Raw genomic sequence first — 17,487 nt, 5'->3', positions numbered from 1 at the left:
AAGAACCTGCCGTCAGTACTCATCAATACACTGGCTCGGCTCTTCACTCGCTACCTGTCTGAATGCAAGGTTCCGTCCCAATGGAAAACCAGCAGGACCGTACTACTGTTCAAGAAGGGAGACATCCATGACATTGGCAACTATCGCCCGATCTGCCTATTGTCTGTCATCTACAAGTTGTTCACTCGAGTCATCCTGAATAGGTTTGGCAGAACACTAGATGAAGGACAACCATGCGAGCGAGCAGGGTTCCGCAAAGGATTCAGCACCATCGACCATATCCACACAATAACCAAGCTCATTGAGGTTTCTCGGGAGTTCAAGATGCCGCTCTGCTTAACGTTCATTGATTTAAAGAAGGCCTTTGATTCTGTTGAGACGGAAGCGGTCATTGAAGCCCTAGCCAATCAGGGCATTCAAGCCCAATACATCAGGATCCTCCGTGAGCTGTATTGTGGATTCACTACCAGGATCTCACCATTCTACAAAGAAGTGATCGTTGATGTCAAGAGAGGGGTGCGGCAGGGTGATACCATTTCACCGAAACTCTTCAGTGCCACCCTCGAGAACATCATGCGACGACTGGAATGGGAAGGAATGGGAGTGAAGATAGATGGTCGGCAATTACACCACCTCCGCTTTGCTGATGATATTGTTTTAATAACACCAAACATCAGCCAAGCGGCACAAATGCTGGCCGACTTTGACCGTGAGTGTGGAAAGGTAGGACTACAGCTGAATCTTACGAAGACAATGTTTATGAGAAACAGCCTTGTTCCTGACGCCCCATTCACTCTCAATGGAACGACCATCTCCGAATGCAACAGCTATGTCTACCTAGGTCGAGAGGTTAACATGACAAATGACCTGGCACCCGAGCTGCGCAGGAGGAAGAGAGCGGCTTGGAACGCCTTCAAGAACGTCGAAGAAATAGCTAAGAGGACGAAGAACCTCCGGCTCCGGGCACATCTCTTTGATTCCACTGTTCTTCCTGCATTAACATATGCCTCAGAGACCTGGGCCCTAAGCAAACAAGATGAGAACGCCATTCAGGTCTCCCAAAGAAGAATAGAAAGAGCTATGCTTGGAATATCACGCTTCACTCAATTGAGAGAAAGAATCCGGAGTTCTGACATCCATCGACGTTCAAGGATCAGGGACGCTGTCTCATTTGCCAAGGTGTCGAAAATCAGATGGGCTGGTCACGTAATGAGATTTAAAGACGACCGTTGGACTAGAGCTGTTACTGATTGGATTCCACGGGATGTCAAGAGACCGCGTGGCCACCCACCTACCAGATGGTCAGACTTCTTCCTGAAGATCATGAATGATCGGTTTGAGGCCCTTCATGTTCCCGGAGCGAACAGATGCCATTGGGCTACACTAGCACGCGACAGGGACAAATGGAGATGTTACTGGCGCCCGCTCGAGCAAATCGACGACTAACGGGAAGTTAAGTGATTAAGTGATTATGCTTATCTATGACCTTTATGGGTAGTCAGTTTGGTTTGTTTAATGGGGTGGGGACTGAGCCCTGGCTCTGTTCTCAGGGATCACTCCTGGCGAGGGAGGAGCAGCCCAGGACGTCAGCAGTCACTCGAGCCCGGGAAAGTGGGACTGTGTGGTCAGAGGGCACTGGCTCGCCTTCTCACGGTCATCAAAGAGCCTTGAGACGCTGCGTATGTCAACACATGTGGCTTCTCTTCCTGTCCCGGCCCAGGCTCTGGGCGAGCTAACTGGGGCGTCCAGTCCCTGCCGGGCTCCCTGCTCCTCCGAGCAGTCTGGGAGAGGTCAGCTGTTCAGTGATCTCGCCAGGCCACCCCATGTCCCCCGATCCTGTGTGGTCACTCCGCGCAGCACCCCCCCAGGGGTCATACAGGGGTCACGCAGGGGTACACTTCCCCTCCTGTCCCATGCAAGAACCAGGGACCAATTACTCCTGGCGGTGCTCAGGGGACCAGATGGGATGCCGGGGATTGAACCTGGGTCTGGCGTGTGTAAGTCAAACGCCCTCCCCGCTGTGCTATCACTCTGGCCCAGGATATGGTTTCTCTCAAGGCTGAGGCCGGGCCTACACAGCCCTGGTCACCACCATCACCCACCTCATTCTGCAAGTTTGCATTGGTGTTCCTGGTGTCCTCCAGGGAGGCCAGGGTCTCTGTCTTCTCTTGGGTCATTTGCTCCATAAAATGCCTGGCATCTTCCGCTGTCTGCACAGCCTGGAGAGAGAAACCTCGTTGAGCCACGCCGGGGGGCCAGGTAGGGTTTGGCCGCAGTGGCAGAGCACGGCGCGAAACGCCACACAAACCTGCCACAGTGGTTCCGGCCCCCCCCCCCCCCCCGGGCGCCGCTCACCCCGCGGGGACTCACGTCTAAGCCGCTCAGCGGCAAGACTGACGCCCCGACACAGCCCCGGGCTCCCAAGAGCCTCCATTCCTCAGACAGAATAAAAATGACATGAGGGACAGCTAAGCAGGCCTGGTTGGAAAGCGTGGGCGGTGGGGGGCGGGGAGGGGAAGGAGAGGAGATGTGAGCCGTGAGCACCGGTGTGGGAGTGGGAGAAAGGTAAACCGTGAGTGAGGTGGGAAGAGAGAACACTTGCCCTGCACCAGGCACCCTCGAGTCCAGGCTGCCGTGTACCAGGCACCCTGCAGGTACCACAGGGCACCCCCGAGTCCAGGCTGCCCTGCACCAGGCACCCGCAGGTGGCAGAGGGCACCCCCGAGTCCCAAGTGAGCAGACTCAGGGCAACCGCTCAAAGCCCCCCCAGAAGACACTGCTTTGCTTTACAACTTAGTGCCTCTCTCATGCCTTCCCTTACGTCTTGAAGAGCCACAGTGCAATCTTCCGTGAGAACTCCCCCCGGATATGAACATACTGTTCTTTTTCAGTTTTATTCACAGCTTATGCCTTGTCCTAGAGGTCACCAGCCACGTGGTGATGAGCTGTCCCTGCGCCCGCAGCAAACAGCCCGTGACACATGTGCGACGGGTTCCATGGGGGTACACCTCACCTTGTGCCAATGAAGAGCAATCCTCTTAACTGCTAAAACGGGGTGCCCGGGGCCAACGGGGGTCCGGCCTGCTCCACTTTACCGTGAATGACTGCAGCGTCTCGAGCTCTCTGATCTGAAACGCGAGATTGCTCTTGTCCTCCCTCAGCACGTGGTTCTCCTTCTGGGCCTCCAGGAGGTTGGCCGAGACGTAGCTGCTGGTCTGGGCCAGCCGACTGACCTCCTTCTGGAGGAGGAAGTACCTGCCAGCCAGCTGCTCCTTCTCTTGCAGGAGCTCGGCCCTCTCTTGCTGCAGCTCCCTCTTCTCGGCCAGCAGGCTCTCGTTCTCTTGCCCGGCCTGGGCCTGCTCGGCCAGGGCCGCTTCGTGCTTGCGCTGCAGGTCGGCCAGGATCTTGGCGAGGCAGCTGTGCAGGCCCTGCAGCTCAAGCTTGGATTTGGACAGGGCCGCGAAGTCGCCCTTGAGGGCCTTGATGTCGGTGGCCAGCCGGGCGGCGTCGGCGCTCAGCAGCTCCTTCTCCCCCAGGATCTCGGCCACCTTCTGGTCTGACCGCGCCTTCTCCTCCAGCAGGTCCAGGTGCTCAGCCTGCAGCCCCTGTCCGCGCGCCTGCAGCTACTCCGCCTCCTGCTCCTGCAGCCTCAGGCGGCCCTGCAGCTGTCTGGCCTCGAGGACGGCTGCCTGGGTCTCCTGGGCGCGGGCCTCCGGCTCCTGCATCAGGGCCTGCTCTGCCGCGAGCCCGTCCTCTGCCAGCCGCCGGCACTCCTCCTGCCGCTCGGCGTCGAGCGCCTGCTTGGCCTGCAGCATGCTGGCGTGTGTCTTCTCCAGGCTGCGGGCCTTTTCCCGGGCCTACTGCAGCGCCGCCTCGAGGGCGCCCTGGCTGGCCGCCAGCCCCTGGTTCTCCTGGCGCTGCTCCTGGAGCTCCCACTGCAGCACGTCTAGCTCGCCGAGCAGCTTGCTCTTCTCTTGGACGGCCACCCAGGCGCTTGGCCGCCGCCTCCTCGTGCTTCTGCTGGAGCTCGCCCAGGGCCTGCAGGGATGCCTCCCGCTCGGCCAGCAACTCGGTCTGCTGCGCCTCCAGCAGTGCCTGGTCTTTCAGCAACCAGTCCAGCTGCTGCTGGAGCTTCGTGGCCTTCTGGCCCAGCAGCTCCTTCTCAGAGCCCAGGCTGTTCAGCGGCTTGCGCAGGGCCGACTCCATGCGGAACGCCTCCTTGGAGCAGCGGCCCAGCTTCTGGGCCAGGAGGTCCTTCTCGCCGAGGAGCTCCTTCTTCTTGGCCGCCAGCTGCTGCTCGGCCAGGCTCAGCGTCTCCTTCTCATGCAGAAGTTGCACGCACTCCGAGTCGGAGTTCTCCCGGCTGGTCTTGATCTGCTCCAGCAGCTGCACCAGGTGGGCGTTGGCCGCCTGCGTCTGCAGCGCCTTCAGCTTGGCCTTGTGCATGGCCTTGTGGCCTCGTCCAGCTGTGTGCGCAGGCAGCTGGCCTTGGTGCCCAGCAGCTCCTTCACCTGCAGCGCCGCCTCCAGGCTGGCGCCCAGCTTCTCCTGCTACTGGCTCAGCAGGTCCTTCTCCAGATATAGCTCCTTGTTGCTCTGGGCCAGGCCGTCACACTCCAGCTTCAGGGCCACGCACAGGCTGTCGAGGCCCGACTGCTTCTCGAGGGCCGACTTCTTCTCGGCCGTGAGCTCCTCGATCTCTTGCACCAGTGACTTCTGATCCCGAGCCAGCTCCTCGTAGGAGCAATGCAGCTTCTGGATGATGTTGTCCTTGTCCTTGGCCAGGGATACGTTCTCCAGAACCAGGTTCTTGACATGCTCCTCCAGCTGGCCCCTCTCCTCCAGGCCCTTCTTACAATCATCCACCAGGCTGCTCTTCCTCATCTGCAGCTCCTCCACCAGGGCCAGCAGCCCCACCTTGACGACCTGCAGCACGTCCTTCTCCGCACAGACCCTCTTGAGTTCCTGCTGCACCGCCCTGCCCTCCTTGAGCACTTTCTCTTTCTCCGCCTCGCGGACTTCTTGGCTGAGCCGCTCCTCCTGGCAGAGCTTCTTCGTGATCTTCCTGGCCTCAATGACCTTCTCTTTGTCTAAGCGGATCGCTTGGTTCATCACCCAGAGCTTCCTCTGCTCATCCCGCAGTGAAGAGTTTTTGGCCTCCGCTTCTGTGAGCTTCAATAGAAACGACCCTCTCTCTGACTTCAGAGAGAGCTTCTCTTTTGCCAGCAATTGATTCTCTGACCTCAGGGCCCTGCGATCCTCCGACATCAGCTCAATTTCCTCTTTGGCTGAGGTTAATAAGTTAAGGACTACAGAAACAAAAGCGGGGAAGAATGGAAACAAGAATGAGAACAAGCAGGCAAAAGCAAGCGAAGCACTTCATGTGGCCTAAATACCAGAAATGAAAATCTCAGAGTATTCTTACCTGTGCACGTGCGCGCGCGCACACACACTCACACACTCACACACATACACACTCACATACACACAGGCAGGATGGAAAGGCTCAAACACGGTTAGCTTCACAGGGTCAACATAGCGACCTGCCTATTTTGGGGATGGGGGCCCCACACCTGGTGGTGTTCGGGTCTCGCTCAGGGTTCTGTGCTCAGGGATCACTGCTGGCAGGGCCGGAGGACCATACGGGATGCTGGGGATCAATCCCGGGTTGGCCGAGTACAAGCAGCACTACCCATTCTACTATCAGCCGATTTTATTTTTGAAATGCTGTCTGAAATTATTTCTGACAGCTCCCTGGAAGATTTACGTACAGTTGGATCAGAGGGGTTCCGAACCCAGGAGGCAAGCTCTGCTGGGGGATCCCAGGATGGCCCCCAGATATCGGCACTCTCTGCGGGAAACTCCGGCGCCGTGCCCAGCTGGGGCAGGCTGGCCGCTCGGCTAAGAGTTAAAAGTGCAAGAGTCAAAGCTGAATGGTGGGGCTGGAGTGATAGCACAGCGGGGAGGGCATTTGCCTCGCATGTGGCAGACCCAGGTTGGATTCCCAGCATCCCACTGGGTCTCCTGAGCACCGCCAGGAGTAATTTCTGAGTGCAGAGCCAGGAGGAAGCCCTGAGCATCTCCAGGTATAACACCCCCCACTAAATAATAAAACCGAACAGTTCTAAACATGCCCGCAAAAGGTTTGTCTTGAGACACTCGTTCTTTATCCGGCAGCTATGCAGAGGGAAGAAGAAAAGGGCTGGAAGCGGCAGAGGGGGAGCCTGCCATGAGTGGCCGACCTGGGTTTCACCCAGCACCCCATTATGACCCGGCAGCTGTGCCAGGAGTGACCCCTGAGCACCCCCGGGAGGGGCCCTAAGACAAAACAGAGAAACTTCTCTCTGTGTGACACGGGTCAGCTGTCCTTCCTCGGATGGGGACTATTTCCACTACCTGGGACAGGCCGTGCCACAAGCAACCCGCCACCTTTTCTTCACAAATCACACAAAAAAGTGGGTGACGCTGCGGCCTTCCGATTGAGCAGCTGACTTGAGGGTCCATGAAGGAGCCTCAGAGATCTCGGAAAGGGCCTCAGACAGAATTCCCGGAGGGTGACTCGCGGCTGCAGGCGTCACCACAGAACGTTCCGGAAAAGCAGCCCGACACACCCACCTCTCCTGCAGGCGTAGTTCATCATTCATTCTCGTCAGCTGTGCCGAGTTTTCCCCGGACATTTTCATGATGTCCGCGATGTCGTTTTCCAACTTGACCTTTGCCTTCGTCAACTGCTCTTCTCGAACATCTCTCTCTTTGAATTTGGCCTCCATATCTGAGGGGAGGGGAGGAGAGGAGGGGGGGAGGGAGGGAGGGAGGGAAGGAGTGAGAGGGACAGAGGGAGAGAGAACGTCAGGGAGAGATGCAGGGAGGGTGGGGGGGAGAACAGCATTGGGGTGTCGTAGGCAACTAAGCGTCCCCTGCGCTTCTGTCCCAGGCCTCCCTCTGAGGACGTTTCACTCTCTGGCCCCTGAAAACTGCTCGAACCGAGCAGCAGCCAGTGAAACCAAGGACAACTCACAAGACGGGGAAGAAACGCAGGCAGCGAGCAAAGGATGGGGCCAGGACAGGGGGTCCGACCGTACAAGGCGCCTCATAGACGGCCCTCAGGGGGGACCTTGGGCAGCATTTGACAGTCATCCCAGGGCCAAGGTGGCCGGAGTGTCACAGGGCCCCAGGACCTGATGGGGGGGGCGGGCGGGAGGGGTCTGGGACTTGCTGTGGGGGCTCCCTGAGGGAGGCCGGGAGGCTGAGGAGGGGGCGCGGGAGCGTCAGCAGGGAGGCGCCTCACACCCGGGGTGCCCTGCACGACACCCGGAGATCATCTCTTACCTGTTCAATTTCCTCGCAACTTCTCCAGTTCAGAAGACAGCGCCTTAAACTGTTCTTCTTGTTGATGTAACTTATCAACAGATTCTAGTTAGGATAAAGTTAGAAGTTTAATATATTTCACGCACCATCGGGATTATTTGAGAGTCTGTCTGGCAGGCTCCATCAAATCTCACACTGGCGTCTGAGGTCACGGGGGCGATAAAGCGTCTCTACGGGAGAAGCCCCCGGCCGAGGGCAACACCAGGAGGTTTTGGCATGGAGACGGCGGGTCTGGCGCCAGGAGGAACTCGGGGTCTTGGCTGGGGGCATCCCAAAATCTTCCCACCCAGCCAGCTCCCTGCCAGGTCACACAGCACTTTCCCAAGCACACCTGCATGTCACCACAAACAGTGATGTAGGGACTATGATGCCACCAGCAGGTCCACCTGTACCTGCGGGGTGATTGCATCAGCAGCCTGATGGTGCCTGCAGACTTCCAGATACCCCAAAATTGCTCCTGTGCCTTTGGTCAGACCCCAACAACTTGGGGTCAAATTTACCAAGAAATTAAACGGACAAAGTTCAGTATGTGGGAGACACACCCACAAACCACTATATAAGCTTTATAAGCTATATAAGCTCATTTATTGGCCTTATTTCAGAGACCCATACATCTCAAAAGAGATCAAAAGATGCAGCTAGGCTCAGTGGCCCGGAGGTAAACGGGAACCCGTGACTGAGAGCTCCAGGCTTGCTCAGATCAGGACTGGGCCTCCTCCCGCCGCATTCCCAGTTTTCCAGTAGCTTGGCAGTCACACCCACAAACTGCCCCTCAGCACCATGTAATCTCATCAATGGCCAAGACCCAGAGGCTATACAGTACAACTCCCGGAAGAGAATGACACAGATATTCCTGGTCATTATATTCTAGCCACAAGAAGCAATACGAAACAAATCATCTAGCATTGCCTTTTCAGCAGGTTTGAGTGCTGGTGGGACTGGTGTCAAAATATCGAATGTAACCAAAGTAGAGAGAGATTATGGGGGAAATTGTCTGCCTGCCACACAGGCAGGGGAAGAGTTGGCAGAGGCGTGGGGCTGGTGGAATACTGGGGATTTTGGTGGTGGAAAATGTGGCACTGGTGATGGGACTGGTGTTTGATGATTGTATGACCGAAACTCAAACATGAAAGCTTTGTAACTATATCTCACATGAATCAAAAAAAGGAGGGAAATATAATAATAATAAAATAATAAAAGTAAAGTAAAAGTAAAGGCCCTCCCGTTGATCATCGATTTGCTCGAGTGGGCCCAGTAACGTCTCCATTGGAGACTTTGTTGTTACTGTGTCTGGCATATCGAATACGTCATGGGGAGCTTGCCAGGCTCTGCCGTGCAGGCAAGATACACTTGGTAGCTTGCTGGGCTCTCCGAGAGGGGCGGAGGAATCGAACTCGGGTTGGCCATGTTGGCTGCGTGCAAGGCAAATACCCTACAGCTGTGCTATTGCTCCAGCCCTAATAAAATAATAAAATAAAATTAGCATTCAGAAAAGAATGAAAAAATATAAGTAATGTGGAGTTCATGCCCAATTAAATCAGCTTCATCAATGGCTGAATAATTAGTAGTACTCCTACATTATTAACAAAAAAAAATTAAAAAAAAAACAAAAAACAATGTGTATGTGTGTGATGTGTGTGTGTGGGGGGGGGGGGTTGTTGCGCACGCGCACGCTATGCCCAGGGTACCACCTGGCTCTGCACTCAGGGATCAGCCTGCTGGTATCAGGGATGGATACCAGCTTGGCAGTGGGCAAGGCAAGCGCCTGGCCTGCTCAGGTCTCTGGGAATGAACTTTAAGTCAAAGAGGAAAGAGCCGGAGGAAGTCAGCTGCGGGAAACGAGCGGGCAGAGCCCTGAGTGTGGGACCCCAGAGCCCCGGCCCCGGCACAGCCACCCGACGGCCCGCACCCACCTTGCAGCGGCTGACTCTTCTGAAGCCTCTGCGAACTTTTCTTTCTAGAGAAACAGAATCAGATATTCAGACCAGGTGTTTGCAAAGCCACTTCCAATCAATGACGTGGGAGACACTCCATTTTGTGATGCTGTTCATGAAAACGAACTTGCACTCCAAACGTAGATATTGGGGGCTGAAGGACTGGCACAGGGTCCAGGTGCCTGAGTACAGCCAGCCGGTTAGACCCTGAGCCAGGAGTACCACCGAGTTAGGAGGGAGCCCCAATAAACACGGTGAACATCTGGGGGCTGGGAGAGCCCCAATAAACATGGTGAACATCTGGGGGCTGGGTAAGGCCACTTGGCCCTGCTTGAATCGCAGCACTAACAGGAATATCCTGAGCACAAAGCCAGGAGTCGCCTCCAAGGACTGACAGGCATGGCACTAGTCCCCCACCACCACCACCAATATATATATATATATATATATATATATATATATATATATATGTATATCCCAGGGCCAGAGCGATCGCCCAGCGGGGAGGGTGTTTGTCTTGCACAAGGCTGACCCACCTTTGATCCCCAGCATCCCATAGGGGATGCACCGTCAGTAGTAATTCCTGAGTGCAGAGCCAGGAGTGACCCCTGAACATCCCCAACTGTGACAAAAAAAGACAAAAAACAAGAACTACAACAAGAACAAAAAAACCCAGAAAACAAAAATAATCCACCCCAAACTCAGTTATCAATGACCAGTGTGTATCTGCCTGGCAAACACGAGTGAGTTGTGCAAGTATGTATGTACTTGCTTGCATGTCCAAGGACATGTATGAGTCTGCACATGACAGAAGCCCATGTGTGTATACTGGGGTGTGTGCATGGCTGTGGACACACGTGTGTACACATGTTCTCAACCACACACAGATAGAATGTGATGCTGCTTGTGCTTGGCCCATGCTGCCCCAGCAAGGACGCTTCCCTTGGAATCCTCCTGCAGGTTCTGAAAGGCTCCTAAGTGCTCAGTCCCGGGTCCTGACAGGATCCAGTCAGCACTGTCTCAGCAGAAAGGCCCGGCTCACCCAGGCCCATAAACAGAGTGACAGAACAGCAGGAAGGGCATTTGCCTTGCATGTGGCTGACCCAGGTTAAATCCCCAGATCCCATTGGGTCCCCGAAACTCCACCAGGAGTAATTCCTGTGTGCAGAGCTGGGAGTAACCTCTGAGCATCACCAGGTGTGACCTAAAAAGCCAAAAAAAAAAATACCAAGAAAACAAAAACAACTAGATACTTTAGGTGTTTTGCTTTGTATGTATTCAACCCAGCATTCCACGTGGTTCCCTGAGGGCCACCAGGAACAATCCCTGAGTACAGAGCCAGGAGAAAGTCTCAGCACAGCTGAATACAAGAAAACCCAAGACACAAACCAAAAAAACAAATACAAACAAAAAAATCCTAAAAAGAAAACAAGAAAACACACTTTGATCCACCCCAGGAAGGTGTCTGGAAGGTTCCAGAAAAGCAGCCTTCCCAGCGCATGTCTCTCACCTGCCTCCCCTTGCTGTGAGCCCCCAGTGCTCCTGGCTGGCAGGGGAGACAGAGCTGAGGGGGCAGGGGGCGCTTCTGAGGGGAGCAAGGAGCCCGGCACTCCGGGAGCATCGCTGGCCACTCACTGATCAGGCAGAGGCGGAGGGCATAGCGGGGACAGAGCAGCGCACCTACCTTTGCTGCCCCAATGGGGGCTCGCACAGCCCCTGGGGTTTCCAGCTGACACGCTCGTGAGCCTCAGAGGCCACAGGGCCGAGCTCGCCTGAGGAGGCTTCGCTTTAGCCTCAGCAAGGTAAAGATCAGCGCCCAACTCCCCTGATACTCACCAAACTCCGAAGCTCTTTCTCCAAAGCCTCGTTCATTCGGCTGGCGGAGAGACGGTACAAAGGGCTGGAGTACAAACCAGGTCCGAGGTAGAACTGCAGCACCACTGGGCGAGCCTGAGATCGATCCACAAGCTGAAAAGACCCACTACTGCTGGGCGGGAGGACCCCAGAGCCCAGACCATGGCTTGGTGAGGAAGAAGGACGTAAGCAAGGGAGGAGGGAGGCTAAGGATAGGAAGGAGGGAGGGAGGAAACAGGGAAGAAAGGGAAAGGGAAGGGAGGGAAGGAAGAAAAGGTTATCTTTTTTTTTTTTGGCCCGCTCGAGCTAACGATGAACAACGGGAGGACAGTGACAATGACAGTGACACTATGGGATGCTGGAGATCGAACTCACGTACGCTGTGTGCAAGGCAAATGCCCTTCCCACTGTACTATCACTCTGGCCCCCAAGATTTACTTTCTTGTAGTTTCTTGTCTGTGACATTAAAAGTTTGAGGGGTTTCAATATGAAATTTAAAATGAAGAACCTCTAATCCACTAGACAGCAGTCACCAGAACTTGACGTTTGTTACATCTTGATGTGAACAAGTGGCTCAACTATCCCCTGCTGTGTCCTAGGAATTGATTCCGTTTGTTTCAGCCGGTGTTTCTGGAATGCCAGCTAAGGAGTCCTGAGTCCTGAGAGGAACTCCCAGGGGTCTCTGGGTCCTTCTGTTATGTCTGTCAGTCCTGTCTACAAATCCCACAGCCCTTCCATCTTGGCCAACAGAGAAGTTTCTCCAACAAAGCGCCCAGCGCTGGGGGGCACAGGGGGGAGGGGAGGGTGCATCTCTGCCACCACAATCCTATAGGAGGTAAAGGGCATTTCTTAGGGCTCCTTGGTGAGAAATGCAGCTCGCTCGGCTTGGCCCAGAACTCACTGTCTTGTCCTTCCCCAGGGTCAGGGCTACTGATGTGGGCAAGTAGACAGGGAAAGGCCCTTTGCAATGAAACACAGTTTCATGGAAGAAGAATTCTAGGAAAGACCCACCTTGTGGATACAGAAAGCAAAGGCCTGATAAGACCATCCGCAGACCCTCAGGATATAGGCCTCCCCATGAAATTCCTCTTTTTGGAACTCCCTGGTAATCTCCTTAGCAACCGGACTTTTACCCGGGAAGAAGCTTCACTTGGGGACAGGCTGGAGAAGCCCTATAAAGGCCACCTGGAAGAAAGGCAGGGTGCGTACATGCTGCCTGAGCCCATGTGTGGTACGTCCACGTGGCTGAGCACATGTGGTGCCTGAGCACATGTGTCGCCTGCATCTCCCCTCTTGAGATGTGTACTTTCATGCTTTCGTGTCTAATGCTGGGATGTGTGGAGGGGCTCTCTCCACCCTCGGAGAAGCCCGCGTTCTCTCTGGATGCGTTACTCTCTCTCTTACTCTCCATTCCCCCGCCTATCTGCTTATCCCTTTCTCTCCCTCTCCAAAAATCCTCCAAATAAAATCTATTTGTTTCACTGCTTGTCTACTCCTGAAATTCCTTTCTGTGAGGCGAGACAAGTACCCAGTAACCCTGGGTCCCGGTGGCAGAGGCGGGTGGGGAGAAAGTGACCGTCTTTCTCCTCCCCGCTGTACATAAGTCACCCGTGGGGCCCACCGACATCACTGCCATGAGAGTCCATGCTGGTGGCCAGCAGGAGGCCATGCTGGAAGGTGGACTTGGCCCAAGCACCCCTTAGAGGCTGAAAAGGCTGAAATCTCTGCAGGGCTGAGCGGGGGCTTGTGCTGCAGGCAGAGAGGGGCCGGCAATGAGAACTACCAAGATGGGCCACGTCACAAGCCCTGAGGGAGCTCAGAGGCATTGAGCACCAGCTGGAAACTGAGGCGCCTCGGGCACAGGATGGCAAAGCCAGTCACATGAGCAGGTGGTCAGCAAGGTCAGGGAAAGACCCTCGCGGCCAGCCTCGAGTCGAAGGGTCTGGGCGAACTCGGCGAGTACGCAGGGGACCCAAGGGGGGGGCAGAGGTTTGCTCTGGGGGCTCCTATCTTGTTTTCTCACTGGCCTTGGTGAAGAGTTCCACGTTTCAGAAAGACCCCAGATGGGCCTGATTAGCCGGGGCCAAGGCTAGCACGGCATCCGGGTGCTGGGGACCAATGACAGCCCCAGAATCGTGCCGACACGTTCTCAGTCCCATCAGAGGGAACCGCACGGGACGTGACCGGGAGACCTGTCACCACCAAGCCAGAACACGGCGGCAAGCAGACTGACACACAGCATGCAGGGAGCGAGCGTGGAAGTGGGCGAGGGCGCCTGGGTACCAACCTGCCGCTCTCGGCTCCCTTTGCATTCTCTAACTGCTGAATCTGCCGCTCAGCCACCTGGAGCTGCTGCCTGAGCTTCTCCATTCCCAATTTACCTCGGATCTGGCCTTCTGGAGCCCATCGAGCTGCAAGAGCTTCTGCTGGGTGGCCTCCCGCTGCGCCGTGGCATCGGCCAGGCCTGGGCTTGCTGACTACACATGGCCCGCAACCCCTCCAGGTGCTTTACCTTCGTCTCCGCCTCCTGCAGCTTGTTCAAGGCGTCCTCCATCTCCACCAGGTGCTGGTCCTCCGTCTGGTCGAGCTTGGCCTGCGTGGCCTCCAGGCTGTTCTTCTGCTCCTGGGCCGGCCTGACCAGCCGCGACCTAAGTGTCTGCAGCTCGGAGGCGTGTGCCGCACGCTCAGCCGCCAGCTGGGCCTTCAGGCTCTCTACCTCCTGCTGGGACTCGAACTGCAGTCTCTCCATCTGCATCTTGAGCTCGGCCAGCTCGGCCGCCTCGGCTCACGGACGCCTTCGGCTCGCCCATGGCCTGTTGGTGCGGGGCGATGGCCGTCTCCAGCTTGGACTTCCACAGGGCGATCACATCCGCGTTCTCCTCGTTGGCATGGTCCTGCTTGGTCCTCAGCCTCTCGTTCTCCTTGGCGAGCTTCTCGGAGGCCGCCTGCAGGGCCTTCGCCTCCTTCTGGTGGGAAAACAAAATTTCCATGAACTTAAAGCAGGAAGGAGAAGAAGCAGACAAAGAAATTTTTCTTTTGCAAACTGACTGTTTGCTTTGTTAGGGTCCGAGCTCAGGACAGCCTCACCCGTCAAGGAAAACTCTGAGAGACCAAGTCCATGCAAAAGCAAGAGGTTTATTCGAGCATGCTCGGGCTCACAGCATGACTGCAAACCGTCAGTGGCTGAGAGCCCCGAGCCTCTTCAGAGGGAGCTTTTTATAGGGCAACTTCCCGCGCACAAAAGTGCGTCTCAGAAAAGCCAGCACACAAATCACCCAAGATATTCGAATTACAACATTAGATGCTGCACGCAGGCAGCTGATCAGGCCTTCTTTGGCCCCAAGACCTTATTTGGTGAATTCCAGGGGCAACAAGAAGAAGATGGGGGTCCTGGGTGCTATCAACTGGACGCAGCTGCAGGGCAGGATATGGGCTGGGACTTGCTTTTCTAGGGTCCAATTGTCATGGAGCTATCTTTCAGGTATTAAATTATGTAGGCGAAAAGTAACGTTCTGGCTCAAGTTCTTTTTCCAGAAAAATCAATCTGAGGACACATGTGCTTCAAACATAAGGAGTTGGTGCTTATAAGCATCTTTGGTTCTGTTGATTTTGAGTTAATAATATAGCAACTTCCAGTTTCTTTCCCAGACTTTATGGATTGATGGTGTCTGTACTGCATGGTGTCCCTTTATTTTCGTCTTGTCAAATAGCTTTGGAGAATCACTGTAGGTATTCATTTTAGGCTACATTGGCTATGAAGCTTTGCAATAATGCAATAGATGTTTTATTTGGTTTGGGTTTTTGTGCCTTTAAACCTCACCCAGTGGTTCTTTTTTTTTTTCATTTTTTATAATTTTATTTACTGAATCACCATGAGAGCAGTTACAAAGGTTTTGGGTTTAAATCTTGGTTATAAAATGAAAGACCCGTACCTTCACCAGTGCCATTCTCCACCACCAAAAACCCGAGTATACCCCCATCCCACACCCTCCCCCTACCAGTGGAGAGATGATTTCCACATTACGCTCTCTCTACTTTGATTACATTCAATGTTTTGACACTTGACCCACCGTTATTATTTGGGATTTTACCCCAGTACTCAGATCTGCTGAAAGGGCAACAGTAGACAATTTGTCTTCTATTCCTTGTTATGAATAACATGATGTCACGTGGCTGTAGTAGTGGCTGCGCGATTTTGAAATTCCAAAATTTTAACAATAAACCTGGAGGATTTCTTCTCAAAACCTGCTGGGTTCAAAGATTTGTTCCTGAGTCTGTGGGATCATGGCCGTTAAGCAGGTTGATCGGGAGCCAGAAAGGCTGTTAGTGGGCGGTGACTAGGGGTCTTACTGGGATGGGGAGGAAAGGGCTGGTCCCACCCCCGTCCCGTGAGGCCCCACATGTCTCATCACTGAGGGCCCAAACCTGACTGTCCAATGGCCTCTGGAGGATGGTGGCCACCAAGCCGCCAAGGGGGAGCAGGTAGAGGGATAGCACCCTTTCCTCCCTGGAATGGCCCAGCGACAGTAACCTACTACAAGGGTACAGATGCATTTCTGCCAAAAGCCACTGGATTCTGAGATTTGTGTCTGAATCTCTGGGATCATAGTCATTAAGCACCTTAATCAGGAGCCGGAGAGGCCATTCATGGGCTGTGACTTGGGGTCTCATTGAGTCGGGGAGGAAAAGGCGGCTCCACCCCCATTTCCATGAGGCCCCACGTGTCTCATCACTGTGGGCCCAAACCTGACTGTCCAGTGACCTCTAGCGGATGGTGGCCACTGAGCCCCCAAGGGGGAGCAGGCGGAGGGACAGCACCCTTCCCCCTCCCCCGGGGTGGCCCGGCAACAGTAACCTATTATGTTGTCTGGATGCATTTCTGCCAAAAGTTGCTGAGTTTCGAGATTTGTTTGTGAGTCTCTGGGATCATGGCCATTAAACAGCTCGATCAGAAGCCAGAGAGGCCGTTTGTGGGTGAAAACTTGGGAGTCTCGTTGGGGAGGAAAGGGCCAGCTCCACTCCCCATCCCATGAGGCCCTACGTGTCTCGTCACTGTGGGCCCAAACCTGACTGTCCCGTGGCCTCTGGAGGATGGCGGCCAGCGGGCTGCCAGGGAGAACAGGCCAAGGCACGAAATCTATTCCCACCTGGGGTGGCCCAGCACCTCTAACTTACTGCAGGGACTGGACACATCTCTGCCAAAAACCGTTGGGTTTCGAGATTTGTTTCTGAGTCTCTGGGATCATGGCCGTTAAGCAGTTCAATCAGGAACCAGAGAGGCCATGCCTCCAATTATATAGCTGAACTGGAGGTGGTTTGTGGGTGTATCTCCCACATAACTAACTTTTGCCTGTTTACTTTCTTGGTCAACTCTGCCCCAAGTTTTTGGGGCCTGGCCAAACGCACGGCAGCAATTTCGGAGTACCTGGAAGTCTGAAGGCGCCATCAGGCTGCTGATGCACTCGCCTCACAGGTACAGACTGACCTGCTGGTGGCACCATACCCCCAACCCAGTGCTTCTTAGGGTTTACTCCTACAGTCACAATGCCAGTCAGGACCTGGCCTTACGCAATGGTGATTCCTAGATTTTGGGCGGCTTACTTACCCTGAGAAGAGCCCGTTGGAGACGGCCGGGGCAGCAGAGCAGATCTCGGTGGGACCTCCAAATGTTAGGGTCGAGACGCTCGCCGCCCGTGAAGGAGACTCCAGGAGACTGTCTCATGCAACACGCACAGGGTTTATTATCCAAGCATGCTGGGGCTCACTACATGTCCCGAAAACAGGACAGAGGCAGAGAGCCCCGAATCAAAGCACAGTGGGATTTTATAACCAAGAATAAACAAAGGAATCTTACAGTACAGCAATCTGAAGCTTTACCAAGAACAGCACGACACTTGACAAGATGAACTTCTTCGGAACATCTGAGCACATGTCCCCATATCCGGCCCAACCACAAGGTCATAGCAGGGTGTAGGTGGGAGCTACATTATGACTCTTTTGAGCCAGCTTTTGCAGCTCTAGTTTCACAGCTTTTACAGTTCTCTGGTGAACTCTTTCCTACCACTTAACTCTTTCATGACTATTAGCCCGGGCGGCCCTTACATTTCTATCTCTGGCCTTACAATAGCACAGGGACTAAGGCATTTGCCTGCAGGAGGGATGTGCTTCATATGCTTCAGCCCCTGCAGCCCCCCAAAGGAACGCTGATGAGTAAGGCTCAGTTTGGGCCAGGGAGAGGGCGCCAAGCTTCGGAAGCTTCTGGAGTGTGGGAGCTGACTCCCACCACAGCTGCCAGGGGAGGCTCTGCTAGCATCGCTCAGCAGCCCATTGCA

At 54.8% G+C, this 17,487-nt stretch overlaps 1 pseudogene; it reads right to left on the bottom strand.

Moving 5' to 3' along the window:
* Window positions 1-2,105: 2,105 nt before the first annotated feature.
* The window catches only part of LOC130021290 (CAP-Gly domain-containing linker protein 1-like), a 31,555-nt pseudogene continuing 16,173 nt past the window's right edge, over window positions 2,106-17,487 (bottom strand).

Source organism: Sorex fumeus, unplaced genomic scaffold, assembly GCF_029834395.1.
Source record: "Sorex fumeus unplaced genomic scaffold, SorFum_2.1 ptg000015l, whole genome shotgun sequence".
Taxonomy (NCBI): Eukaryota; Metazoa; Chordata; class Mammalia; order Eulipotyphla; family Soricidae; genus Sorex; species Sorex fumeus.
Note: the sequence above shows the minus strand (reverse complement) of the source record. Positions and strands in the feature narration are given on the sequence as shown.